Source organism: Propithecus coquereli, unplaced genomic scaffold, assembly GCF_000956105.1.
Source record: "Propithecus coquereli isolate 6110/MARCELLA unplaced genomic scaffold, Pcoq_1.0 Scaffold306, whole genome shotgun sequence".
Lineage (NCBI taxonomy): Eukaryota > Metazoa > Chordata > Mammalia > Primates > Indriidae > Propithecus > Propithecus coquereli.
In genome coordinates, this window is record NW_012148686.1 from 967,744 (window position 1) to 976,977 (window position 9,234).

At 43.7% G+C, this 9,234-nt stretch overlaps 1 protein-coding gene across 1 annotated transcript in view; it reads right to left on the reverse strand.

Moving 5' to 3' along the window:
- The window catches only part of LOC105814782 (phospholipid-transporting ATPase IB), a 478,735-nt gene that overhangs the window by 433,587 nt on the left and 35,914 nt on the right, over nt 1-9,234 (reverse strand). The gene's annotated exons all lie outside the window — the stretch shown is intronic.

The window sequence follows — 9,234 nt, forward strand, 5'->3', positions numbered from 1 at the left end:
TAAATGCAGAGAAAAACACTACTTTCAGTTACAGATGTACAAGCTAAAACAGAGAACAAAAGTTTCAAAAGCTTTACAAATGGCTTTAAAAACAAAATGTTTCAAAACCCAAGACAATGAAATTGTGGAGCTGACTTCTCCTTCGGTGTCTCCCCGGCTATCCTCCACGGGTGTTTGACGCTCCAGCCACACCCAGATAAATCCCGTGCCTTCCACACACCCTTTATTTGGCCACCTTTGCTCACACAGTTGCTTCCGCTGGGGACATCCTCTCTCTTCCACCCTATCCTGTCTCTCCATGACTGAACTGTCCTTCCCAGCCTACCCTCGCAGCCGATCTTACGTCTTCCGTTAAGTTGGTCAAGTTCATAATGACTCTTCTTCATCCAAGGCCACCGTACTGTGTCTACCCCTGCACTATATAGTGTCTGCTTTGCTTCATAACTACTGCTCTCTCCCCAGAACAGATTATGGGAACGCAAGAATGTTTACTTCAAATCCACCATGTTTCCAGCACACAGCACGTAGCAGACAGTCCATGAACAATGAAACAGCCCCAAGGCAACACGAACCACAGGCCTTTGGCTGCTCACACTTTACCCAAGTTCACGCCGTGAGGGGACCTGCACGATTCCCAGCTCACCCTCTGAAGGCGTCACTCAGGGCCATTCTTACCTGAAATATATTCTTGCAAGTTTATCTGGCAGGTTCTGAATACACAGCAAATCAGAAGCACCAAAACAGAGGGGGGGGCGAAGGGCTCAGGAGACAATGCAGCAGAGGCGGGGACGCTGCCACAGGACCTGACAGCTACAGAACCTGGGATGATAAAACGAAACTGAAGCTGCTCAAAACTATAGCAGCCTGAGGTCATCTGACGGAAAGAGAAACAGCCCCGTGCGTCATTTACCGCCACGGCCCCACAGAAACCGTTCCCTGGTACAACGGCCTGGTATTTCACAGTACACGGTGATCAGAGTAGTCCTCAAAGACAAAATCATTTTTAGCCTTCTTCCGCCTGAGGGGCTAAAGACGTGTATGATAAATTACATGCAAACCACTTTTAAAACAGTTCAGACTTAAAGAATATGACACCTGAAGGAATGTCCCTGAATTAGCTAGAAAATTTGCTTACACAAGCTCCTCCTTGTCTATGTGGCCCAGTGGGGTAACAGGATGTCACTGTAAAATTCAGCCAGACAGAATAAACTAGCTGGCATTCTGAAGCTCATTAAAGAGTAGGGAAAACTATCATGCTTGTATACATGACAGCTTGTGGTACAAGTTTTCTTCACTACAGCTTAGAGAACAACGTCAAATATAACATCACGCATTCTTTTACGGCGATCCTGACCACTGAAATAGAGCAGCAAAGGAAGCATGAAGGCTCACACACTCTAAGATACGACTGCAGGAAGTATCTTGCAAGATAGCGTGACCATGACATTTGAAGCCGAGATTTCATCTGTATGAAACAGACAGACACACACACAGTTGGCACATGGCCCCAGCTATGTGTTAGCATTTCCCACTCGAGCAAATGCTGAGTGTGCTTAGGGACCCCCGCGTCTCTGGGCACCAGGCAGGGGGAGAGTTTTGGAGAAAGGGGGTCCTGCTTACGCCAGGAGACCACAGATGAGGGGGTAGGAAAGGGTAGGGAGACGCATACTAACTTTTACTCGACTAGAACTAGAAAAATGAGCTCAAATGCTTTCATCCTGAGGTTGAGCCAGCACGATCGATAATTCAGAGAAACTCCCAGGACTGGCTACAGACACGGGCTCAGAGAAGATGAAAGAACGCAGACCCCCGAAGGCTCGCGTAAGCGCTGGGAATCAGGAATCAGCAGTGCATCTGTACCACACTCTACCCCTTTGATAGCTGTTTTTAGCAAAAAAGAATTAATCTGAAACAATTAATGCAAAAAATTTAGCACTGGCGATATTAAATAAAGGCCTGGTTAGGGGACACACGCGCGCGCGCGCGCACACACACACACACACACACACACACACACACACACACAATGTGAAAACAGTATAGCTAATTAGTTTTCCACTTAGCATGACTTTCTAGTTATGTGGCTGTATAATGGACTGTCAACGGATTGTTTTACTCTGTTAAAGGAGGGTTAAGATAATGCTACGAATATCACTGTGAATATGCAAATCAGCAGGGCTCACAGGCTACACCTCAAAATGTGCACATATTTAGGAGACATGTGAAGGCTAAATAGTTCTAACTAATTCACATGCTCTTGTTTCCCATCCAAACTTTCTGCTACTGACAGAGCAATAGATAATGTTCGAGAAAAGGGCGACTGAAGCAGAAGCACAAAAACTGAGTTTTACTTAACTTTTAAACACTAACCAACGGCGAATTCTTCATAAAATGTAAAGTTTAAAGTAATATAATGTAACACTCAAAAGCTTATCAAAAAAGATATCATTTATTAAAGATAATTTTCAGATATATTAGAGTATAAACTCTGTTCTATGTGTGGTCCATATTTGGCAATTGAGAATTAAATGCTATGAACGACAGAAAAAAAATTCAGAGAAACTAACATTTATCCAAGAAAAGGTCACTGTGTGGCATTAAAATAAGTACCAAGATATACAACCTTTATCTGTCCTATTATAGAATTAAAGACATAAACTACAAAGAGCTAAAGGCAGCACCCATCAAAGTCAGTCTCCTGGCACGGTGTATGACGGTGCTTCTCAAACTTAAGGTGCACACGAGTCTCCGGGGGCTTGTTAAAAATGCAGATTGATTCTGATTTGGTGGGTCTGGAGCAGGCCCGAGATCCTGCATTTCTAGCACATGCCCAGGTGAAGCCCCTGCTGCTTGTCCACAGCCACACTTTGAGTAGCAATGGTTTAGGATGGTTGCTGAGGAGGTAAATGTGTTCACGTTTCCTATCTGAATCCAATCCAGCAGAACGCTGTAAGATGTAACAGAATGGGGTTTCCAGTTCCAAAATGGCAATGTAGACGCAAGCTTGCTTCACTCCGCCGACAGAAAACCAGAAACAAATACACAGCACTGAGATCGCCACCGGCAATATCCCAGAATTCAAATATGAGCATGAGACAATTCCCAGAGCCACAGAGAAGTGAAAAGCCTCCAAGTAGACAGTAAGAGAATCAGATTTCCATATCCAAGACGCCCCTACCTCCCAACCTACCTGGCACCAGGGATGTGAAAAATTCCCCCAACTCACAATTTTGACACTGGAAAAAGTGAGATCAAGGTAGACAACCAGCTTTCCCAGCATCTTGGGTTCCCTAGTAGGAGATCTGACACTGCCTCAACCCACAGGAAACATCAGGAGCCCCTGGAGGGAGAAATATCCCTGAGGACAGCCAGGGACAATGGGGGGAGGTGGGATCCTATCCCCAGCTCTGGAAACTCTGCTGCATAACTCAGCCAAAGGAGCTGCCAGATCAGAGTGGCTGCTTAGTAGGGCCATACTCTAGGTGGTACGTTCCACAGGCCCCCTAGGCACAAACCCCTAGCCAGCCTTCCCACACTGCTGGGATATTCCCAGTGACACCTCCCCCATTTGGGATGCTGTCAAGAGATTCTCCTTTATCAGAGCTGAGGCAAACCTGGGCTTAAGGCGCCACCTAGTGACAAAAAAGAGGCAGCAACCTGGCAGAAAAAGAAGAAATTCAATTGATGAATTACAAAGAATTTCTCAGCAAATATATCCAATAAAAACCAAAACAAGCAAGAGACAGAAGACTTCCATAAACAACTAATTCTTCAGTGCAAACATGTAGGTGTTCACCTACAAGAAACAACAGGAAACAGAGAACCATGACTTCCCCAAACAAAGCAAGGAACCAGTGATTGAGTCTAATTAGATGAGATATATGAGCTTTCTGATGAAGAATTGAACAGTGCAGGCTGGGCGCGGTGGCTCACGCCTGTAATCCCAGCACTCTGTGAGGCCGAGGTGGGAGGATTGCTTGAGCTCAGGAGTTCGAGACCAGCCTGAGCAAGAGCGAGATCCCATCTCTACAAAAAATAGAAAAATTAGCTGGGCCTCATGGTGTGCAACTGTAGTCCCAATTACTCAGGAGGCTGAGGCAGGAGAATCTCTTGAGCCCAGGAGTTTGGGGTTGCTGTGAGTTAGGCTGACGCCACGGCACTCTAGTGCAAACAACAGAGCAAGACTGTCACAGAAAAAAAAAAGAAAGAAAAAAAAAGACTTAACCGTTGCAGTCTTAAAGAAACTCTGTGACCTCCAAGATAGCACAGAAAGGCAATTCATAAATTCATCAGAGAAATTTAACAAAGAGATTAAAACAATTTTAAAAATCAAACAGAAATCTTGGAACTGAGAAATACATTTGCTGAACTGAAAAATTCATTAGGGGCTCCCAACAGCAGAATGGATCAAGCCGAGGAAAGACTCAATGAGGTCAAAGACAGGCTATTTGAAAATGCACAGCCAGAGGAGAAAAAATCAAAAAGAATGAGAAGGAGCAAGTATCATCCACAAGATATAGAAAAATATCTCAAAGGATCAAAGCTAAGAATTATTGGTGTTCAAGAGGGAGTTAAGCAAGAGCAAGGGGTAGAAATCTTATTCGAAGAAACAATAATGGAAAACTTCCCCAAATTTGAGAAAGATATAAATATCCAAGTACAGGAAGGTCGGAGAACACCAAACAGATTTGACCCAAATAAGACTACCCCAAGGCATAAATAACAAAACTCTCAAAGGTAAAGGACAAAGAGATGATCCTAAAAGCAGCAAGAGACCAGAAGCAAATAACATGTAAAGGACCTTCGATGTGTCTGGCAACAGACTTCTCAACAGAAACCATACAGGCCAGGAGGGAGTGGAACAACATTTTTCAAAATGCTGAAAGAAAAAAAAAAACTACCAACCAAGAATACTGTATCCAGTAAATCTATCCTTCAAATACAAAGAAGAGATAAAATCTTTACCAGACAAACAAAAGCTGAGAGAATTCACCACCGCCAGACCCATCTTACAAGAAATGCTGAAAGGAGTTCTTCAATCTGAAGAAATAAACACGAACCTGCAAAAAGAAAACATTTGAAGGTACAAAACTAGTAAAATTGGCTGGGCACAGTGGCTCCCAGCTGTAATCCTAACACTCTGGGAGGCCAAGGCTGGAGGAACACTTGAGATCAGGAGTTTAAGCCCAGCCTAAGCAAGAGCAAGATCCCACCTCTACCAAAAATAGAAAAAGTTAGCCAGGCATGGTGGTGCCGTCTGTAGTCCCAACCACTCAGGAGGCTGAGGCAGGAGGATGGCTTGAGCCCAGGAGTCTGAGGTTGTGATGAGCTATGATGATGCCACGGCACTCTACTTGGGGTGACAAAGCAAGATCCTGTCTCGAACAACAACAACAACAACAAAAGCAGTAAAAATTAAGTACACAAAGTCAGAATACTCTAATACTGTAATTGTGGTGTGCAATCCTATCATAACTCTAGTATGCAGCCCAAAAGACAAATCTATTAAAAACAATAATACTTGCAACAATCTGTTAAGAGATATGCAATATAAAAATATATAAATTAGAACAACAAAAATCAGAGTGTGGGGAGATAAAGTTAAAGTATAGAGGAATTTTTTTGTTTTTTCTTTGTTTCTGTTCTTTTTTGTGATCTAAGATAAGCTGTCATCTCTTTAAAACAACTTGTTATAGCTATAAGATGTTTTTTGTAAGCATCATGGTAGACACGATGGAAAAAGCCTATAGTATATATATACTAACAATAAAAGGCAACAAATTAAAACATGCTACTAGAGAAAATCACTTAGCCCCAAAGAAAGACAGAAAGAAAGAGTTATAAAACAAACAGAAAACAAGCAACACGACAGCAGTAGTAAGTCTTTACTTATCAGTCATAACATTGAATGTAATGAACTCGGTTCTCCAATAAAAAGAGACAAAAAAGGTCATTATGTAATTATAAATATCTATGCACACCACACTGGAGCAATTCCGTATATAAAGCAACGTGAACAGATCTAAAGGGAGAGAGAGACTGCAATGCTGTAGTAGTTAGAGGAACTCAACACCGCACTCTCAGTAATGCACAGAAAATCAACAAAGAAACATCAGAGTTAAACTGTACACTACATAAAACAGGCCCAGGTGGTATTTACAGAACATTGCACCCAGCTGCTGCCGAATATATATTTTTTCATCAGCACACAGTACATTCCCAGAATAGACCATATCTTAGGCCACAAAACAAGTCTCAACAAGTTCAAAACAGCAGAATCATATTAAGTAATTTTTCTTACCACTAAGGAATAAAACTAGACATCAATAACAAGAAGAACCTCAGAAACTACATAAACACATAGAAATTAAACAACATGTTCCAACAGGCCAATGAGGAAATTAAGGAGGAAACTTTTTACATTCTTGGTGTTTGACTGCTAATCAATCAACTTATAACACACCTTTGAATGTAAGTTCACAAATTAGAGCCTGCCCATAATTTCTATTAAATGGTGTGAGTGTCCTGCCGCTATCGGATTTCAAATCTGTTCTATCACTCGATGCATTATTCAATAAGTAACTCTGGACAAGAAATGCTTTATCTGGAAACACCTGCATGGAAACGTGAGCTGAGAAGAAGGTAACATTTTGACCACTGAGCATGCTGCCAGGGAATCTTCCAGTGTGGATAACCAATTCCAAATGTAAGACATCAGGTATTCACAGCTAATATCATTAAACATGACACCATTCAAAAGGAGCTCCAAGAAAACAAAAATGTGAACTTGATGATATAAAATCAAATAAAAACGAGTTGTGAGATTTATTTAATTTTGCCCTGCGAGGCTCGAAGGATCATTTTAAATGAGATTTTCTAGTTTCGATGGAAAAACCTAGTCTCAACAAGTACAGGGATCATCACAATTCAGGCCCAATTCTGCTGCTTCCCCAAAAGAAAAGCAAATAGGTCAAGGTATCAAACTCTAATATCATGATATATTGCGTTTGATTACACCACCCTTGGCCCTTCACCCAGAATGCAGTATATTCTTTCCAAGCAGAGGGAAATAATCCCTACCAAAAGGGAAAGTTTAAGGCTTTCCTAAGTGTTGACATGCTATCAGTCAAGCAAGGTGGACTCTGAAATCAAGTCATCCCGAGTATTAATAGAAGTGCCGAAACCCACCTGCTGATGTTCGCTACGTCTCTGCCCTCAGTGAGGGAGGCAGGATTTTCAGGGGAGGACACACCTGGTCAGAAAGGACACTTCCCGAGCAGAGTTCAGAAACTATAACACTGAACAAGGTCTGAACTCAAAGCCAGACCGAAGCGGACCATCTGGGAGAACGGCAGGACGCGAGCCGGCTGGCACGTAGAGATCGCTAATACAGAAAGCACAGTGTTTAACCTCGGTGTGGGTGAAAAGCAGAATCTGTCAGTCCTTCCTGTTTTAAAGAGTCAAAGGGGCTTATAGATATCAACAACTTGAGATGAGCTATATTATTTTATTTTTCTGAATTTCTTGCATGATGGTCAAACTACTCGAATGTTTAATTCTAATTGAATTTTTCTTAGTTTATCATTCATGTACAGGAACATGCACAATACCAAAGTGTAGAGCTCAAATTTCATAAAGTGAACACAGCTATGTAGTTGTCGAATTGAAATTTAACAACAGAGACATGAGGAAAACAAGCCTGTTTACATGTGGGATTCTAACAGCAATCACTGCACAATCTAAAGGCTAACTAGCTTCAGACTCATGATTGTAAAAAGGACACGTATGTATCACTTCTGCCTACGGGGACGCCACCAACATAATAGGAAGGGATGTAAAATTATACAGCCATGTTAAAAAACAACAACTAGGAAAGGAATCATTAGCTAAGGAAGGAGATGGGGTTTTTCCCTAAAATAGACTCCTTCTGCCTTTGCCAAGCAAGTTAAGCATGTGTCCAAGATGCCTTCTGAGTATGAGCTTCAGCAAGTTCGGAACCCACGGAGGGGTTGCTGCTGCCTAAGGGCTGGCCTGGGAGGCAGGAAGCACAGTTCACCTTCACAACTGGTTTCTCAGAAGAAACGTCAACCCGTTTTGAGAGAATAATTCAGTTCTAATAAGAGTGACATTATATTAATCAGAGAAACATGCATATATATGGGGAGGGGACTTATCAATCGTGGAGTCTGGCAAAGCCCCCGACCGGCAGGGCGAATCGGCAAGCTGGCGATGCCGTGGTTCTAGTCTAAAGGCCACAGGCTCCAAACTCAGGAAGAACCCACGTTTCAGTTCCAGTCTGAAGGCAGGAAAAAAGCCCATGTCCCGGTGCGAAGGCCGTGGGGCAGGAGGCGTTCTCTCTCTGCTTGTTGGGGGGGGGGGTTGGGCTTTTTCTTTTTCGGGTTTCTTTTCCCCCTTGGGGCCCGGCTTCGGGGGGGCCCCTTGTTTGGTTCGGCGGCTGCTGCGGGTGTCGACCTCATCCAGAGACGCCCTCGCAGACGCGCTCCGGCTAATGTCTGACCAGACGCCCGCACTCCCCGCGGCCCTGTCGAGTTGACACACAGAATTAACCGTCACAGTCACATTTCAGGCAGGGCACAGGCGAGCACATCCCCCTGGGTCCGGGGCGCGGGAGCCCACGTACAGGAAGAGGGCAGCCTACACCTGCGGAGCTGAGGAGACACCTGAGCTGGAGACCTCAGCAATGGAGAAGCGTCTGAGGCAAGGACAGAAGGCACGGGGGACCATTCAACGCCCACACACTGGAGAGCTGGTCCAGGAGATCAGGGTTGGGAGTCTGGAGAAACTACACAAGATAAACTACAAAGGGTTAAAAGCAAGACGCTTAATAAAAGCAGCGCTTTTCCTCTCTCACGAGTCCCCTTGTCCTGGCTGCACAGAACCTTCCACAGCCAGCCCGCGACACCCACAGCCAAGGAGTATTCCAGGGGCAACCAGCCAAGCCTCACACACTCAGGTTCGAAAGTCCTTCACCTAGAAGTGAAGCTTGCTAGCTGGCCTGAGCTCACAGGGCACCCACCAGCCTTCTCTGTTTTCTCTCAGGAAAGTCACCAAATACATGTAGACGCTCAGTCCCCACCATGAAAAAGAGACTCAAAAATGAAAACAAAAAAAGGGAGACTTGAGGAAACCGTGCAGGAAACTTTAAAAGAATACTTTAAAATGCTAATATCCTCAGAGTCATCAGATGAGAAAACATTCACATAAAACAAGAAT